This window comes from Hipposideros armiger, unplaced genomic scaffold, assembly GCF_001890085.2.
Source record: "Hipposideros armiger isolate ML-2016 unplaced genomic scaffold, ASM189008v1 scaffold_279, whole genome shotgun sequence".
NCBI lineage: Eukaryota > Metazoa > Chordata > Mammalia > Chiroptera > Hipposideridae > Hipposideros > Hipposideros armiger.
In genome coordinates, this window is record NW_017731629.1 from 1,629,365 (window position 1) to 1,649,779 (window position 20,415).

The 20,415-nt window shown below is 46.5% G+C and overlaps 1 protein-coding gene across 3 annotated transcripts in view; it reads right to left on the reverse strand.

Moving 5' to 3' along the window:
• Nucleotides 1-20,415, reverse strand: part of GRIA1 (glutamate ionotropic receptor AMPA type subunit 1) — a 286,291-nt gene that overhangs the window by 235,032 nt on the left and 30,844 nt on the right. The window lies entirely within an intron of this gene.

The window sequence follows — 20,415 nt, forward strand, 5'->3', positions numbered from 1 at the left end:
ATGTAAATTACATATCAATACAACTGTTTAAAAATGCCACGGGAATGGGGCCTCTTCTGGATAATGTGCTCAAGGAAGCACAATTTCCCCCTCCTTTCCACCTTTCCTGAATGTTTTAGGAGAACCCGCTGGCTGCCTCCTTCCTTTCCCGTCAACACTTACCCATCATTGTCAAGCCCACCCCATCGGTTCCCTCCTCCTACATCCAGGGTCCTGTCCTTGCCATCCCTCATCACATCGGGTGATGATGAAAACAGATCAATGCTGCAGGCCTCCCAGAGCCTGACCCAGCTGCTCCTTGCCAGTCACCGTTGCTTTTCTCCTCTGTGCTTCTCTCTTCCCTGGCAACATTTTGTACTTTCTCTTTCATCAAATCACAGGGCTGGTGAGAGCCCAAGATGCTAACTGAGACTGGTGAAAGAAGCCTCAGTTTGTCAGCGATTATTAAAGACACAAAATAAACCAACAAAACAGCCTCTCAGTCTATGATTTTGATCCCCCTGCAGATAAAAAGGCAGGAAGTATGGCTGGTTCATAGCACCAGCACCTCCATCCTCACCTCTAACCCAGGACTCCACCAGCCGAATGTGCATTTGGTTGCAGCATTTATCTATTTTGAAGCCACTGGAGTCCCTGGTTCTAACACCAAGGTCCCCAAGCTATTATGAAGTCCCTTTCAGACATGATTATGGAGGTAGACTGCCACGGACCTAAAACACAATGCAATTTATTTCTGTGAATCGCCTTTCACACTAAAGACATCATAGACAATGCCTCCGCCACAGCACAGGGAGGAGCCCAAGTGATGAGAAACAGAGAGCAGGAGACACATAATAGTATGGCTGGGAGACTGTGGAGGTGGGGAGGGAGAGGGAGCCCCAGGGGCATGTGGAGAATGAAGAATGCTTTCTCCAGCAGGGCTCCGCGGGCCCTTCACTAGCCAGGTCTGCAGGGGAGACATCATTAGTTTTCCGCTGGGCCTTGATGTGCAGGGGCTGGTCTCTAGGCTGCTCCAGAGCTGGGCTTTGCTCTGCAAAGCTTGTTTATGCTCCTTTGATGTGTCAGAAGCCAGGCATGCAGAGTGGAGCAGACATTATCTTTTTTCCTCACGCAGGTTATAATCTACTCTCACCCACTGTATGGGGTGGAAAGGGGATAGCAGGTATCATTGGAATGTTTGGAGATTATCTGGTTCCCAAGTCATCCCATTGCTTTTATATTGCCAGGTTTCCTTGCCCACCCATCAGACCTCTGGAACCTTTCTCTCCGAAATGGGTAGCATTGCTATTGTCATTTTATGGTTGAGGAAACTGAGGCCGAGAGAGAATAATGAACTCATCCCAGGTCTGTTAGCTCAACTTGGATTAAAACCCAGACAATCTGATCTCAGGACCCTTGAGGTTTAACAGTGTGGCCTGACTCAATGAAGGCACTGGCCATAGCAAGGAGAAGAGAGAATCGACTGGAAATATTAAAGAGGAAGAAAAGGAAGCCTGCAGCTTTTTTTCTGCAGCCTCAAGTTAATTTAGAGGTTAGCAGGGGTGGGTGGAAGGATGGAATGAAGCAAAAGGTTTCCAAAAGGGATATGAGCATAAAAGTGAAGGTTTTTCTTTAACATCATCTTAGTTGACATTTCTGATCAGCCTGAAGGATTCCAACAGTCATTGCTGAAGAAACAGAGTGCAAATTAATGGGCTCTATTCAACAGACGCTGCCGGGGTGTCTATTGTACGACAAGCAGTGCACTGAGATGCCTGGGCTGGGAGGAGAGGTGAGGAGCAGGAGGAGAGAGGAAGAAGACCCATGATGAGCATGATAAGGTCCTTTTCCCCAAAGGAGCTGTTAGTCTAAGGGGGGAGACAGCAATGCATACAGACAGTGCTCATGTAGGGCAGAATAATGAGGAATAAAATGGGGGAAGACTGATTCTTGTGGGAATGGGGGTAGAGGGTTCAGGAAAGCTTATTGATGGGCCTAGATTTAAACTTGGCCCTGAGAAATGATTAAATGATAAGGTGGTATGGTAACAGATGATTACTAGGCTTAGTTCAGTGACACACTGTAAGATATATAAATGTCAAATCAGTATATTATATACCTGAAACAATATAACACTGTACACCAACTATACTTAACTAAAAATAAAGTCTTACGTGGAGAGAGGGAAGGGTGAACAAGAAGAGAACAGAAAGATTTTGCTGGCAAGCTGAGTAGCTAATCTGAGCTGCAGAAGCAGGAGAGTAAAGAAGGGATGTCTGGCAATGGTTTAGGACATGGGTGTGAGTTTGTGGAAGGGCTCAGGAGGCATGGGGAAGGACACATGTGGTGGGACAGGGTCAGAGTTTGATGAACCTTGAATGTCACACCTTGACTATCACAGGTAAAGCCTGGACTTCACCATGAGTAGTGGAACAAGGGATGGCATAGCAGATCTGTTTTAAGATGATGATTCTGACATTAGAAATGGGGAACGTTTTCTTGGCATGCACAGCCTAGAGGCAGAGGCCAGTTAGGAATGCTTGTCAGTACCGCCAGCTGTGGCCATTGGGAGGGTGACAGAGCCCAACGTGGTGACAGATCAAAGACATGGATAAGGAGAAAAGAAGGGTCAGAGATTTTTAGTCTTTTCCTGTGTGACTCAGTGGACACCAGCACCATCACTGAGATAGGGAGTACAAAAGGAGGGACAGAGAAGGTGGAGATGTAAACTATGACCATGGATTTGGACATGAACAACCAATAACCAGCTGGCAATTACCGATACGTATTTAATATTGGAATGAATGCTTTATAGGTAGCACTAACATGAGACCAAGAAATAAAAGCTGCTTATATTCACATTGCTCATCTTCCAAACACATATTCTGAAACAAGTCAAATCAGTTATGTTCTTGTCTACCACCTACTTGTTTAGTTGGCAGGAGAATGATTCTCACAAATCAAAAGTGATAGGTTTCAATCCACCATATGTGCCAGTTAACTTGCTCTATTCAATAGATACAGGCCACACCTTTAACCACCTCAGATCATCTCTCCACTGGGCTAAAAGACCATACCAATTCTTAGATGTACAGTTAAATGAACAGTGGTGGTAGATGGTAGCATTACTCTATACACGTGTCCAACACTCTAAATTTATAGATTATTGTCACATATACTTGCATGATGCTAACAACCCATTAAAAATGACCTATGCCTCTTTAGAATATAAAATCCATTTGTCACCTTCCAGCTCATGGAGATTTTGATACATCCCACGAAGATGGATATATGGACCAAGTGGATAAATTTCTCAGTTCATATAGAATTTACCATCAAAGACTTCTTAAAATTTCACTCCCAAGTATTTTTTAAAAACAATAAATGCAATCATTTTCTAATTGTACAACCATCTTATAATGTTGAGTAGGCTTTTTCAAATATGCCCCTTTTTATGAAGACATTGTCATATGTCCCACAGAGATCAGACATTTATCTGACCCCTTGTTTAAGGCTAGCTGGTACATTAGGATGGGGAGTTATAATCCTGTTTCTTAGATGCCCCGGAGGGTACATGGCCCAGGGTCACACAGCTGGCAGTGACGATCCTGAGGCTGGCAGCAAGACCATTTCATCTCAGTCAAGTGCTTACTCCACAAGCTGTCATTGTCCTTCCATCAGCGGCCAACAATACATTGCCATCTGCATATTTACCAGTTACATTTCCCGGCGAGAAATCCTTATTCTTCCCATTACTGAAGGCCTTTATGAAAATAAACTGAACATGCAAGATTTTTCAAGTTGCTCTTCTCAAGGTTTACTGAAACATTTACTACTTTAGATGGCCATCGTACTCTCTTCACACATTTTTTTCCAGCTTGAACGTCTAAGGATTTGTCTTCCGCATAGTATCTGACAATGGATCCAGGCTATTTCACAGCTCCTCCCCAGAGAAGCACTGATCAGAAGCCAGCCTTTCCGCTAAACCTTTGCTTGGCATCAAATACTGAAGTCAAGTAAACTGACTCTTCCCCAAGACAGGCTGGCCTGCTATTAACACCCGTTGAACCTTAAGCTTCAGAGTAGAAACTAGGAGCAGAAGCACATAGAGAAAAGGAGTGCGTCCCTTCTCTTCTCTCAACTTCCTTTAGAACTAAGTCAGGTTAAGTGACTTTGCCAAGGAAAGTAGCAGGGTAGCCCCCAAACTTTCAGAGGACTTCCTGTCACAAGTCAAGTGTAGAGACACATTGGCCTGGGGGCCGTGGGTCTCCTTGGTCAGTCACCACACTCTGGAATTGGACAGACCTTGATTCCATCCTGACCTCTGCATGTTTTTTTAGATGGGTGACCTTAGGCAAGTTATTCCACTCTGAGCCTCAAACGAGCTCCCATTTCTAAATGGGTATTATCATGAGAACATGGATCTCAGAGGGCTGTCATGAGCATTAAGTGAGATTATGCACGAGATGTGTTTAGAAGAGTACCTAGCACTCATAGGGCAGCTGCTCTGATCATTGCAACCTTCTAGATCATTGCAACCTACTTCTGCCTTCCTGCCTCTCTGTCTTTCACATGCAGTTTTTCTGCTTAGAATAGCCTTTCCCATCCCTATTGCCAAGAGTAGAAATTCCACCACCTTTCAAGGATCATCTCAGATGCTTCCTCTCCCACACAGTCTTTCTTGGCCCCACCGCACCACCCCCAAACTGATGAGCATCTTGCTCCTTTGAGGGCACTGATTGGTAGTATTCTGATTTTCTCATCTCGTGTACTTTTTATCTGAGTCAGCATTTCAGCTCCTTAAGGGATAGTAGGTGCCACTGCCTTACACTATTTATTCTTTCCCATAGACCTCTGAACTTCTCTATCACACACATCACACCTTATAGTGATTTACTATCTGTCTTCCCAACAGGGACCTGAGTTGCATCCCTAGAACTTAGCAAATGGCAGGCATCCAATGGACATTGGTTGAATGAATGAATCAGTGAGTGACTGACTGACTGAATGAATGAATGAATCTGTCAATCCTCTTTATACCTCTTATAGTTCCCAACATATAGTGGGTCTTCCATATTTGTCTAAAGACAAATTCAGTATGTATTAAATGGGAGGATTCACAAACTCAAATGCCTTTGGGGATCATGTGGGTAGCCAGCAGGAATGGACAGGCCTGGGAATTACACAGTAGGAAAAACCAAGAACAGCAGCTAACTGTAAGAGGAGTACTTCCCTATTCTAAAATAAATCACATGCAAATTTTTTTAAAGACGTTGCTTGTCAAGAAAAACATGTCCGTCAGCCATATTGCTCCTGCCATCTTTTCTGAGACCTTTGTATTATGCGTCAAATAGAGTTGTGTTTATTTGTCCATAGATGGGGAGCCTGTGTTTGGGGGTCTCTTCCATTTCTTTTGGGCCTTGTCTCACCTTTATGAAAGCCCCTTTCCTGGCACCCATGAGAATCTCCAACTATATTCTTGCTCAAAACTTACTTTTGTGTAAATTCTTAGATGGACAACAAGTTGTAACTTTTTCACATCTGTGTATAAATGGCCAGTATATAATTCTTACACTAGTCCTTTCTGGGTAACTTATCATTTAAAAGTACCGATCTGTTCAACCACATGGAGGAGTAGTTACAGGAATTGTAGCCTGGAGAACAGGGCAATGTAATTACCAGAGGCAATCTTAGAGATTAGGGAGACGTGATGGTGTGTAACTCCCCAATCACATCACCTACCATCTCCCCATTCTCCAAATGAATTCTCATTTTATGTAGTGAGAACAGATGAGGACTAAGTGACCTCCAAGACTGAGAATCATGAAGGAATCCGGTCAATGCAGCTAACAGCAGGCTTCACAGGGGAGGTTATTAAAGGCGAGGGTAGAGCAAGGAATGTTGGAAATGGATTCATTTTCTACAATTAGGCTTCCATTTGGAGGCTGGCATTTTTTTCTTCGTTGGGAGGCAGCCCCTCCAATTCTGTCCTGAGCTAACAGAGAGGCTGTGGGTCCAGCATGTGTGAAGGGGCACTCTGCATTCAGAAGCAGCACCATGTGAGAGAAGGACCCCCAAGCCTGCGGCCCACAGAGTAGTACAGACCTGGCAGGAGACATGGGCCAGCAAAAGACCAGGCAGATCCTCCCCACGCCCCCACAGGAGGTGCCTGCAGGATACTTAGCCCAATGGTTCCTGGCAAAGAACTAGGAAGAAGCATCAGGGTCAGACACCCAGCTCTACAATTACCTGTGTGTGGACCAGTTCTTCCCCTTTCATCTGCATTAAATACAAGGCTGGGGAAGGGTGGGAGGTTGAATTTGATCAGCTCTAAGGGCTTTTTCAGCTCTTACAACTCAATGTTTTCCTAGCTAGGTTGTCCCTTCTGGGTATAAGTAACAGGGGATAAAGGATGTCAGGACTTCAGAGATACCCATGGGAAGCCTGGAACTTCACTTCAATTCTGTGTGCATCTGGTCCTTAACAGGCACTACCTTGAATATTTTAATTTTTCAACTACAATTGCATAATGATCTTCTATTTTCTTCTGACAGTTAAACTTTGCCTCTTCTCCTGGTTCCCACCTATCCCTCCCCAACACACACACACACACACACACACACACACACACACACACACACAGTGTCAATTCCTGCCTCCATGCTAACCCCTGTAACCCCATTTTGGAATCACACACTTCTAGCCAGATCTTATTCTTCCTGCAAACACTTGGAACTTCTCCTGACTGCCCTAGCATAACTCAGTCTCCTGCTCCTCTGAATTCTTATCAGACGCATACAGTTCAGATATCCCACACCTTGCAGCCTAGTCTGAGTTTTCACACTGTTCCGTGTTCAAACTACCACAACCTCTGTGGCTCTCTAGGACCTGGCCCCTCTTTGCCTCAGTGACTGTGTCACATGCCAGTCTCCCCTTCATTTTGCTGTGTGTTTCAGCCACTTGGGCCTTCTTTCTATGCTCCAAATGCTCCATGCCTATTCCTGCCTCAAAGCCGTGCGCTTGCTACCCTCTGCCCCCAAGTCTTGGCATGATTTATAACTTCTCTTCATAGAGCCCTCAACTCAAATGTGACTGCCCTACTCCCTGACCGGCCTTCCTAAATAGCTAATTCTCCTCTCCCGTCACACTCTAGCCCATTCCTTTTAGTGTTTTTCTCCTAGCACTTAATCACTGTCTGAGTTTTCTTATTCATGGGTTTATCTATAATTCATCTTTCTCCCCACTCATCCCCCAGGAGGCTGTAAGCATCAAGGGAGCACAGGGATGCCTTGGTCACCTTTCTACTCCTCATTTCTAGAACAGTCCTCAGCATGCTGTGAGTGATAAACATTTTTTAAATAAATGAATGAATTGCCTGCAACCACTCACATATTTATGATTTATATGCCTAGCTAGAGTGTAGCTTTCTCAAGAGCAGGGCTTTCATTTACATTTAGGTGGGAGTCAAATAAATATGAATCGTGTCAAATGAGAAAACTTGCCAACTGACTAGTCTAGGACTATGTCAAGGCTAAATCATTCAAGAAATCACAAATGGGCCAAGGAAGAGACATGTTAAGCTAAACAGACTAGTGACATCGGCAGAAAATGTGCCAGATGAAGAATCAGAGGTTAGGGGTTAGCCAGTTGCTTTACAGGCTTCAGTTTCTTGACTTGTACAATGGACACAGTAATAACTGCAGTGAGAGTTAATAGGTTAATGAGTGGGGAAGCCCTCCCCAAGTTGCTATAATATAAGGTACAGTGAGTGCTTACAAGTTCATTGATCATCTGTCTTGTGGGCAAACAGATGGGTGAGTGTGCCTGGTTGGGCTGGCACGTTAAGGCCCATCCTGCTGGATGGGGCGGGTGGAAGAGGACCTGCCCCACTGTCAGCCTGCCACCTGAGGACTTCCAAATCAAAGTCAAACGTGGTCAAATGTTCTGGAAATCCAACAGAGTTCCTTGCTCCCCTACTGAAGGCGGGCAGATGGCTGGGCCGTGGAGCACTGGACAGAAAGCCAGAAAAACGGCAGAGGACTCCTGTTCCTCCCTGGCTTCAGGCCTAACCATAAGTAGAGACGTAACAGCACTGGGCGCATCACCTTGGAAGGAATTCCTGGGACACCAGCCTCTCCTGGCTGGCAGTGAGGACACCTGCGGGAACTTACTCAGACAGGGAGAGAGCTGGCTAGAGTCTTGGGAGAGGGAGCAAAGCCTCCGAGGTTTCATTTCCACTGGGCACCTCAGTTCTCAGGAATAACAGAATGTCTCTCATTTTACAAATGGAGAAACTGAGTCGAGGGGGGAAAAGTGAACTTGATACAGTCATGCACCTAGATTGAGAATGAGGCCCTGGGCTTGAATTCTGCTCTTTGGACCCTCAGCTTTAACATTATTTTTACCACCACACGCTCTCTCTCTGCTTCACATGATGAACTTCCTACTTTGGTTGCTTTAGCCAGCCGCCTTACCAGAGTTTTACTGTCATGAGTAGAACCAAGCAAGAGTACATACGTCTTGAATTAATAATGGTTTAGGTACAACACTCACAGACTGTAAGCCTCTCAAAGCCCTAGATCATGCATCCTTTTGTGATATGAAGCCATACATCCCAGAGGTTAAGAGAAAAGACTCAGATTTTCAGACCATCCTGGATTCAAATCTCAGTCCTGCTGGTGAAGACTTAACGTTCATTTGGGCAAATCACTTAACATCTGAACATTAGCTATGGAATACTATCACTAGCTTTATATCAACTACATGAAGCAAAGCATGACATCTCAATAAATGCTATAAGTTTCAATAAGTACTTATTAAAAAATGAATCACCCATCCTACCCTCTTGGCTATCTTTCTGATTTGTCACTCTCCTGTCTTTCTTATCATTATGTCGGTAGGTCTAGTCAATTCTGCCTGGCTCTGTGGATGGAATCTTCCATGAGGCAAAAGGAACATATTTCTTCCATCAGCATCTCTCTTTATTTTCACTGCACATCCAGGTGAGTCAATTCTATATTATGCCAACATGTCAGATGTGCTGTCCAATCTAAGGCGAAAATAAATACGGGAACGCTGAAGCTATTCTGTCTTCTCTTCAGACCAGGAAAGCAAGAGTTTGGCCAATGGACTTTTATCCCCCCAGAGGCCCTATTCCTGTCTCCTTATTAACACTGAAGCCAGAGGTGTTGACTTAAGAACCTCACTGGGGCAGGGGAGTCGGGGAAGGGCTCCCTAAAGAAGTGGTGCTGAAGCAGAGAGTGAGGGGTAAAGAGGAGTGAACACAGTGAAGAGAGGGCCTGGGGAGAGTTCTGGAAGGGCAGACCACCGTGTTCAGGCGCTGAGGTGGGAGGGGCTTGGCAGAGCTGAGGGAGGAGAGGGGGGAAGGCCATCATGTAAAGTGAGCTAGGTGGGCAGGGACCACAATCCACTGGGACATGTGGGCGTGTTTGAAGGTTGGACACTTACAATCAGAGGGCTCTGGGGAGGGGCAATGATAGGATCTGGGGCTTTAGAGAGTAAAGGTTCCTTTTTCCCTCACATTTACAAATTTAAAGAAAGTAGAATTCAGAAAAGGGAGGAAGGGTATTTCTCAAGGTCAAGTTTAGTAAGTGGCAGCAAAATATGTGAACTGGATCTCCCATCTCCAAGTCTAAGCTCCTCTTGACATCCCATATGGCCTTCCTGTGCTCTGAGCTTCTTTGAAGAGGTAAAGGCCTTGATTTGCCCAGGCCAGGCAAGCTCTAATGACTAGGTGTTGGAGCCCATTTCCTGAGACAACTCATATCGGCTGCCGATTAGGACCCACTTGGCCTCACAGGGGGATGCAAATATACCGGACTGCATCCAAGGCCTCCGCGGATGACAGTCTACCAGGCTAAATCATTTCATGGTGGTCAGAGGTCGGCCTTTAGCATGGTTCCCAGGTTCTGTTTCCCATAGTTAGCTGGGGAAAGACCAAGGGCTCCTGGTACGCCACCCTTGCCAGATGGGACTTGAGGCAGAAAGGGGTGGATAAACAGATCTCAGCAATGGCTTAGAGTGAAAGCAGTTTCTCTCAGAGAGAGGCAGGTTACCCAACTTCTCCTGGGAGAGGCATTCCTTCAGGGTGGGCACTGCTGGCTTCTGCCCGAATAGCTCCTCCATCAGCAGAGGAGGGGAAGAGGCACACCCCGGCCCCCACTAACTCCTCCTCTCACAAGCCAGAAGGGTCTGGAATCCTGCCGGGCAAGTCTTCACATCCCTGAGAGCCTGCTAGGACCTCACTCTAAGTCCCAAAGCCACAAATGCACCATGCACACTTCCTTGGGAGATTCTGTCCCTGGTCACCCTTCCCTCACCCCCTGTACCTCAGCATGGGCTTACCAGACCCATTATTCCAACAGCATGTTTAAGGGGGGGGGGAGTGTTCCACCCTCACAGCCCCATGCCTCCTGGCCTTTCTCAGGCACACTAGAGAGCAGGGCCACTTTCCAAAGCTGCCTCCTTCACAGGGTGATTCTGGCTATCCAACCAAGTTTGGGAAAGCATTTTGAAAAGAACAAAGACTGATCCAAATGGAAAACATCATTAAAAAAAAAACATTTTGTTCATCAAACCCAGACCCCTTTCCCGCGCCTCCGTGCTTGTGGAAATCTTGTATACTGTTGGATTCCTAAGCTCTCTGGGAAGGCTTCCCTGAGGAGCAAGCACCCTTAAGAACGGCTCCTCCTTTCAACTCCAGAAGTACATTTCTGGTCCAAGTCATGGCACCATCTGAAAAAGGAGTGATACCACCTGCCTCACAGGCCATTCAGAAATAACAGATGTAAAGAACCTGGGCCATGACTTGCGCTTAAGTTGGCACTCAGATAATCGGTGCCCACATCGCCTGTTCTCTAGAATTGCTATTTTGTGGAGTGCATTCTGTCTTTTTAGCTCCATCTCGGCAGGGCCTTCTTCTCGGGCCTCTGTAAACGCCTGGTGGAGAACAACAGGCTGTAAACCCAAGACACACTAGCAGGAAAGACAGGCTTTGCCGGGCAACCCCGCCAATGCCTTCACTTCAGATGGCTGCAAACTGGTCTCTAGAACCAAAAATGGCCAGAGAAACATCCTGTTTGTCCAATCTATGGACAGCAAGAGGACACGAGCCATCTGTCCTCAGAGAAGATGGTTAGGGGCTTGTGGTCTGGCTGCCAAGACAAAGCAATAGGAAAGAAAGCCTTAATTGACTTCCCCTGCCAAGGCCTCATCTCACAACTTCATCTCATTTTATGACCCTCAGTGAAGGTCACGTCCCCACTTACCACCTGGAGAACCGTGAGAGGGACTAGAAGGAACCGAGTTTAAAATGTCCTGGGCATCAGAGCTATGCAGGCCCAGCTGGAGGTCAGAGTGAAGGGAGTTCATTTATCATTTGGAAACAGCAAGTAGCACTTTGCAAGGAAAGAGCCCTGCGCCCCAGGCTCAGCTTTGCCACTGATCTGTTGCACGATCACCGGCAAGTCATTTTCCTACTCTGGCCCTATTTTTGCCCAGATAATGGATGAAGGGGTTGGATAAAATCGAAGATGACATAAAGTTGGGTGTATTTTGTTCAGCTGGCAAAATGTTTCAAAAAATGTGAATTGCTTGCCAACATTAAACTGTTGAATACTTTCAATAAAAATTCAGGTTTTCGACTTCCCTTGAAAAATCAGAAGGTTAGGCATTCCCCCTTGGCCACAGGGGGCTGGAGGCCAGTAGTGGCTGGGCCCCTCGATCCCCATTTAGTTGGGACGTGTGTTCCCCGGTTCCCATGGTACCCATGGTGCTCTCTCCATCTCCCCAACATTGAGGCTGTCACGAATCATTATTCTTGTTTTGATGACATTCTCTGGGTTCACCTAGTCACATTACCAGCCCATTTGGATCTGGGACCCCTGACGTGAGGACCTTGGTTAAGCTGCCTGGTGTTTCCTGTTCTGGAAATAGACTGTAGCGTCAGTGCCTGCAATTAGGTGTCAGCGCTCCATCCTCACTAGCGGTGCGACTTTGAGCTGCCACCTTCCTCTCAGCTAGCCAATGCGGAGGAAATAGTCCCCACCACACGAGGACATGGTGAGGGCTAAGTCAGACAAGTTTTAAGAACACTCAGCCTAGGATCTGGAAGATTCTAGTCCGGGTTTAGAAAACATTAATCATGGCTGTTAGTAACGTCATCAAAATGTTAAACATTACAACACTAACTGTGCCAGTCTAGGCTGGTCAGGACCAAGGTGTGTCCAATGACACCAGCCCCAGGATGCAATGTTCCTCTTTGGAAGATCTCACAGAATGTTGTCTGAGGTGACTTTATGGATCCCTTGCAGCTCCAGAGTCCTATGACCTTCAGCAGGGGTCACAAGGCAAGTGCAGAGAGGGGCCAGGCAAGCGGCATGACTGGGTGAGTACGCTGGGCTGGGAAGCCCGTGCATTCTTTGCAAGACATTCCCATTTAGTTTTAAAGCACTGAGCTGCTCCAAAGTAATACCGCTGTAAGCCAGCGTAAGCTCTCAGGCTGGCCACTGGAACTGAAAATGGATCTTGTAGGATGGAGAAGGCTACAGATGGATTGGGGTGGGGTGGGGTTGTCTTGAAAACATTACAAGGAAGAGACGGGACTGGGGCAAGGTCAGGAAGGGTGGGGAGCTTTGTATGAACTGATGTCTGTCTGGATGCATTCATTTTCATGCCAAAAGTCCATTTTCCAATCTTTAAATCCCTTCACCTCCTCTCAAGAAACTCGTGTCTCAGCTTCCAGAGAGCCATGGCCTCATTTAAAATGTTGCGAAAGAAGGTGATGGAGGCATCAGGTTCCTAAGCTGGTGAATTTGTATTGTTATTTCTTCATTGGCATGGTTTAACCTTTGCTCCTGGCAGCTAACATATTGCTCAAATAAAGTGAAGAGAAGGGAGTAGGGCAGGGAACCTCAACGAGATCTTTTGGGAATGATTTTTCTGGAGGAAATACATGCTTTTAGTCATTCTTCCCACCACATTCTATTAGATTCAGTACTACAAGTCTACCGTATGTAATTACCTAATACATGTGAAGGGACTGCAAGGGCTGTAAGAGAATGATGCCCCCCCCCTCACCTGCCCCACAATAAAGCTCAGGATAGAAATAAAAAGCCAAGGTGCATAATATCAAAGTATGGATTTAATCAGCTTCTGTAGAGAGGATTTCCAAGTGTGGGTTTCTAATCTGGACCTTGCCACTCACTATGTGACTCCAGGCACCCAGTCCGTAACCTACCAGAGTGTCAGTCTCCAGGACTGAGAAGCATGGATAATAATAGGACTTCAATACAGTGTCATTAGGAACACTAAATGAGAGCATATACTTCAAGTGCCTGGCATACATAGACCGGTCGGTGCATGGGGCTATTACTACTACTGTGATTGCAACTGCTACTCCTACCTCTAGCCAATCATTTTCTGCTAACGATTTTCCATCTTCTGCTTACACACCTCTAGGAAAAGGGACTTCAGTACCTGTCAAGGCAGTCAATCCTTTTGCGGAATATAAATTTTTTCCCCCTTGGGTATAAGTGAAATGTGTCTCTGTAGTCTGTAACATCTTCCTCACCTACACCTTAAAGTCATCAAGCTGGGCTGAGATTCTGCTCTGTGTCCAGAACTGTGAAAGGTTTGGTTGGAGAGATGCACAAACAGTAAGACACGGTCCTAGCACTGGAGAGGCTCAGAGTCAGATGTTACAGGCATTATGCATACACAGGCAGCAGCTTGCCTTGGTGGGCTGGGCCCCAGAGGATTCCTCAAAGAGGAGGTACCCAGGCAGGCCCTGTATGATTTGTCTCCTGATGACCCAGCTCTTGGGGCCTCCTTTCTATTTCTTGGACTTTCCCACCTTGGGCCCACCTAAGAACATTTGCACTTGAAATTCCCTTTGCCTAGAACATTCTTCCCCAGTATCATCTCAGAGCTGATTCTTGCTTACCGCGTGCATCCCAGCTGTAATATCCCATCCTCTGCCAGGCCCTCTCTGAGCATCAAAATGAAAGGATCTCTCGTTGCCCAGCCCAGCAACTATCACATCACCTAGTTTTATGTGCTTCTTGCCCCTTATTATGATCTGAAATTATCTCCATTATTTATCTGTTGACTTCTGTGCCTTTCCCCAGTCCAAATAAGAGCAGGGATTCTGTCCATCTCATCACCATGGCATCCTTGCCTCCTGGCACAGTACCTGGCACATCATGGGAACTCAATACATATTTGCTGAGTATTTCTTGAAAGGTCTGAGAGATTAGATGAAGCCCCTTCCAAGCCCAGACGTGTCCTCCAGTCTCCATCTCCCATGCACAGAGTCCTTCCTGCCCAGGAGGATTGCTCCTCACCAGAAACGTGCCCCTCAGGGACACAGTGAAACAGAGCACCCTGTCTGAATGCAAACACCACCCAGACCCCACCACTGAGCAAATTGTTTTTGATTCCATACGGCACCTGGAAGCCAAATAGATTGTAACAGCACAGCGGAAACTGTCCGCTGCCTGGTAATGAATTAGTTGTTAGCAGAGGTAGTGACACTCACAATCCCATTTGCGATCTGCAGGGCTCACAGCTGCTTCTCATTTTCATAATGCAAGGGAGGAGAAAGAAAAAAAAAAGATGAACCCATGCAGAGCGAGGCATCAAAATGGAGGCAGCCAAGGCCATGAGGCCTTAAACTCCTTGGGATCCATTTAAAGCTTGGAGAGCAAGTTGTGGCATGGCAAGAAAAAAAAGAAAAGGAATAAAAAAACATCATCTTCCACTCATAGAGTTATTGAAACTTCACACACACACACACACACACACACACACACACACACAAATTAACATTTACTGCAGAGCAGTGTGTCCTAGTGGTTAAATGCAGGTGAGTCAGACATGGCTGGGTTCTAATCTCGATTCTACCAGTATCAGCTGTGTGACCTTCGACAAGCTACTTAATCTCTCTGTGCCTGAGTTTCTTCATCTGTCCGGTGGGTGTAATGACAGTCACCGCTTCCCAGGGCTGCTGTATGAATGTTGACACAACACAGAAGACAATCCACAGAGCCGAGTGGACCACAAGTGCTTGTGCCATTTGTTGCTGTGACAATTATATCAGCAGCAGCAGCAGCAGCATTTGGGCTTCGCAACATCCCAGTGAGGTGGGCGGAGCAGAGGTTACTATTCTGTTTCAAAAATGAGGGAACTAGAAACTGAGGCCCAGAAAGGGGAAGTGAGTTGTCCAAGGTAGCCTAGCAGAGGGCCTGAGCGGAGCTTGTCTCAGCATGAATTCCAGAAAGCTGCTCTTTTCACACGAATATCACCTCCAAGCAAAGCAGACGGTGTGGGAGTTTGCTCTCTGCCCAGCGCCTCAGGCCAGGCTCAAGTGACAGACAATCCCTCAGAGCTGGTGAACATCACTAAGTGCTTCTTTGGGTCCCCAAGTCAGCCAGCCTGCACGTGTCTCCTCCCCTACAGCGTGCTGCTCCGACTTTTAGGGTCAGTGTCATTTTGAGTTCTTCCTCATCTGTTTGGCAAAAGCAGGTTTTAGAGAGTTTCTGATGCTCGTCATGAATACATTGATGTGACAAGGTCAGCGAACGCTTCCCCAAGGCTGTCATAGTTTGAAGTTCCAGCTTTCCCTTTGAGAATGCAGTAGGGGAAGCAAGACTGGGCAGCTTGGCTGAGGAAGCTCATGAGCAGACAGGGGCCCCTTCCTGGAGGTCGGGCCTCAGAGTTAAGGTGAGTCCTGGACCAAAGATCTAAACCTCGGTCCCATATGGATGAGCCCAGGATCTGAGGTCCACTGATGGCTCTGCTGGGGAGGATAATGAATGGTTAGCGTAAGTCCTGCCCTCATGGCCCCTCTGGGAGAACTGGCACTCTGGAAAGATGTTCCCCAAGGGGACAGCCCTGTCAGACAACACCAGGCAGTAACTCACCCCCTGGAATGCAGGCACAGATGCTTCTTATTGTACAGCAGAAATGACTGGAATAAAGATGACTCAGTCGAAAGAAAAAATGATTCTCATAACACAGAACAGGCAAACGTGACCCTAATGAGAAAATCTGCCGTGACTGTTGCTGTTGGCCGACGGTAGACCACACTCCCTTGTTCCAGGCAGGGCACCGCTAAGGAAGTTCTTGAGGTGGGGGAGACTCATTCATGCTTTACACATATTCTCTGAGGACCAACCTACCCGAGGTCACGTAGCCATTAAGTGGAGGAGAGATGATTCAAGCCTGGTTGAAGCCTTGGGATGGATGGCAGTGAACTGAGGGACTGGGCCAGGGGCAAGTGAGGTGAGACCTGCAGATGAATGGGCAGTGGGGTGTGCGGTAGAAGGAGGTAGACAGGGGATGCCTTATTTTCTGGATAGATGTGGTGTCTTTACTATGATAGGAGATACTGGATGAGGGCCAGCTTTGGAGAATGACCAGAAAAACTGCAGCCAACAGTCAAGAACCTTGGGAGTGAACTGTTGCTGAAAAGAGAGGGAAATATTTAGCCCAGTGGTTCCCCAGAAGTGGTGCCTGGACCAGCAGCCGCAGCAGCAGCAGCAGCAGCGGCATTTGGAAATTGTTAGAAATGCAAATTCCTGCCCCAGCCCAGAACTGTTCATTCAGAAACTCTGAAATTGGATCCAGCACAGCTGTGTGTTTAGCAAGCCCCCCCAGGCAGGTCTGAGGCACATGAGGGTTTGAGAAGCCCAGTTTAGTCCCCTGAGCCTGTACCCCAGAAGTCAGGGTTAGGACAACGGGGCTGTAGAGGTTCAGAGGCAGGGGAGGAAGAAGGCACCAGGCTAAAGTTGGAAGAGCCTCTGTGTCACAGGCTCACTATTTAGACACTCGGGGGGACAGGACAGGAAGTAAAGGAAGAAAAGGCGCCATCTCGAGCCCCACCAGTGCTCGTCTCTCTCCTAGCCCCTTCCCCACATTGGTCCACTTAAGCACTCCAACAGCCCTGGCGGGTAGGATGACTATTCTCCCTCTCTGCAGATGAGAAAACTGAGGCTCTTGAAGTTTAGTGTGGAGTCAGGAAGCTAAGAAGTAGCTGAGCCCAAAGGGGTTGTTAGCTCTGCCTGAGTTCAGAGCAGCTGATCCTTCTCCTTCGCTGCACTGTGCGTCCACTCACCCTCTCTATGTTTCAGTGTGATCCCAGGCAAATGAGATCTGTGTACAAATTCAGAAAGCATGGGCAAGGTCCTTTTAACATGCCAAACACATCCAAGTTACATGCACATAAACTTATGCGCGATACATAACCCACGATAGTAACATTCCAGCTGAGGTGACTTTGCAGAGTTCCCTTGCCTTGGGTTTCATAGACCAAAAAAAAAAAAAAAATGTCAAGATATGTTAGGGACTGACATAGGAAACATTTTTGATATTTTTATGTAAGGGTGTTTTAAAATAAAATATCCTGCAATCAACCACCATCACATTTCAAAATAGAAAAGGCACTTGAACAAGAGAAAAGAAAAAGCACATAATCTCAGAATAAAGGGGTCCCATAAAAATGTACATTTTGCTTCACTATATTGGCTTCATTTTTCTGATTTTCTGCAGTCACAAAAATATTTCTCCGAATCATAATGTAGTGATTCCTAAATATGTTTCCACAGGCTGGGGCCATATAGAAGTTTTCCTAATCCTGACGTCCATTTGGGGAAGCATCTACAGACACATTACAGAACAACTAAGCAGCCAGCTTACTGACTCTGTCCACCACAGGGCAGGAATGATTACCCCCAGGGCACAAATAAAGAAACAGAGACCCGCTAGCGAGCTTAGGAGTCAAGGCTCAGACCCAAGCCTATTGGGTTGAACCCACTGACCTTTTTAGCATGTTACAGTCCTTTTCTTTAACTTCCACAGGACTGGCTTTGTTGTAAAGCGTTGAGTGACTGTTGCTAAGTGGCTAATAGGAAAGTTGGCTTTCATCCTGGCCACGATCACAGCTAACAAAGTTTCATCAATCAAAGTGCCAGTCGTGTACCTAAAGAGACTCTTCAATTTACTGAGCTGAATACATTCCAACCAGACCAGGAAAGGTTGGAGGGGGCGGTATGATCTGGAGAAGTCCAAGCCTGGCTCCTACCGTTCGTTAGCTGGAGAGACGGTTGTGGTTTGGAGTCAGTTACGGGAACAACCACTAATGCTTGATTTATCAAGTGTCATCGACAGCTTTGCACATTACCATATAGAACCTGTTTCAGGCTTGAGGAGAGGAGGAATTGGAATCACCCGTATCCTCCAAGCCTTGCCTTCTCACTGAGGAGAAGCCAGCTGGAGTTGATTGTTAATAAGGAGCAGTCTGAATAGCCCACCTAAATTCCACATGATGAAATATCAGAAGGGACCAGTGCCCAGCATTTGGCCAATGAAAAGAACTAGCTTCAGAGCTATTAGCATTTTGGACCAGACAATTCTTTGTCCTGTACATTAGAGGATGTTGAGCAGCATCCATTGCTTCTACCTAGATGCCAGTAGTCCCCTGCTCCCAACTTGTGACAATCAAAAATGTCTTCAGGCATTGCCATGTGTCCCCTGGGGTCGGGAAGGGGGCAAAATCACCCCCAGTTGAGAACTACTGCATTAAACTGAAAAGAAAGAGGTAAAGGTAAATCATTTTGGCAATTGAGAGAGTTGGCTTTTTTGTGTGTGCGTGGAAGCATTGTGTACACTTCTAATAAACTGCTAAGCTCTGGAATTCAATAGGTGATTTCTGTCCCATGGGCTGGACCTCTGTTAAGTAAATAGTCGAATCCTTGAGAGATCCTAAGCTGACATTGCTAAGACTGAATGTGTCTGCTCACTATTTATCCAAGAACAGCTCTGCCAAAAGACAGCAAATATTTCCCCTGGACTTCTATCAACTATCAGATGCGTTTAATGGGTGATCTTTGACTCTGAGCACAATGCTTTCCTCCAGAGAGCCCTAGGGTGTTGCCATCACAGATCCACTTGGTTTACAATTAGGAAACTGTATTTTTCAATCCATCAACAAAGGTTGTTTGGCCACCAATATACAGATCCCTGAACTACATGCTAAACAGAAGGCACTGGATACAAAGATAAAATCAAGTATTTTCAGAGAAGCCTACTGTAGAAGATTAGCACCATCTTCACGTCAAACCTAGTGCCATTTAGAGAAACACACACTGTACCACTATATAAGTGGACATAGAAGATTCCAATTCTAATGAACTTATTTTTAGAAGCACTCTAGTCTAGAATGAAATGAATGAGCTATGCAGGGAGGCTGGTCCAGGGGGACAGTCCGTCCTAGACGGGCTGCCTTACAGAACCTACCTTGCAGGAAGGACCCATATCAGCCACGAAGGGGACGCCCGGCACACGGTTGCTCAGAGCAGAATCTGTAGGCCCCAACGGCACTGTCATTTAGGAAGCTTGGTAGATTGCTGGTTTTCGGACTCGGTGTCAGGAATTCTGATTCAGTAAGTCTAGAGTCTAAGAATCAGCGTTTTTAATAACCTTCTTTCTTCTTCTACATACTTAAGTTGGAGAACCACAGCCTAAGACTTCTTTTCCAAAGAGCGCTTACTTTTCCAGAGAGCTCCCTGTCTTTGGGAAACTTAGGGATTTTTTGGAGAAAACTAGCGTGTGGTGAGAGCTGCTGATGCTTAATAATCATTCATTCATTCAACAAATTGCCTTCAAACTGCCTATTATACTCATATGCTGGGTACTGTTCCGAGTCCTAGGGAATCAGCAACTATGAGAATAGTCATCTATTCTATGCCAGGCGCTATACCTTTGTTTTGCTTCTCACCTCATGACATCCTTCTGAGGTTGGTGGAATCACTTCCATGTCACCAGGCAAAAGCAGGGGGCTCAGGGAAGTAGCTGACCTGCACAGGGTCTCAAGGTCAGTAAATTTAGATCAACACCTGTCTGCTGACCTCCTCTGTGTTCCTTCCACAACAGCAACAACATGAGCATAAAAAGATGAGAGAAAAAAATGTTCAAAGCTGTCTGAGTTCAGTGCCGAATTGAGCGATCCAGTTCCTGAAGACTGAGGCTGTTCTGCGTGGGATGAATCACTGCAGGCTCTGGGGGATGAGGCTGATTGGAGGGAGTGGGAATTGCATCAGGAAGGACATAGGAAGTCAGAAAGGGAAGAAGCACTTGGGGAGGGGAAATCATAAGACGAGGAACGGTGTATATCAAGGCATGAGTAGGAATGCGTGAAACTAATTTTGGGATCCATGAATAGGTCCAGCTAGAGCAGAGCCGAGCAGTAGGAGAGAAAGTGCCCAGGTAGGTTGGAACTGGATTATGGAATGCCCTCTAATATTATGCTTGGGCATCTAAACTTCACCCCATAAGACAATGGGGAATCACTGGAAGATGACAGACAGAGAGAGAGAGAGAGAGAGAGAGAGAGAGAGAGAGAGAGAGAGAGAGAGAGAG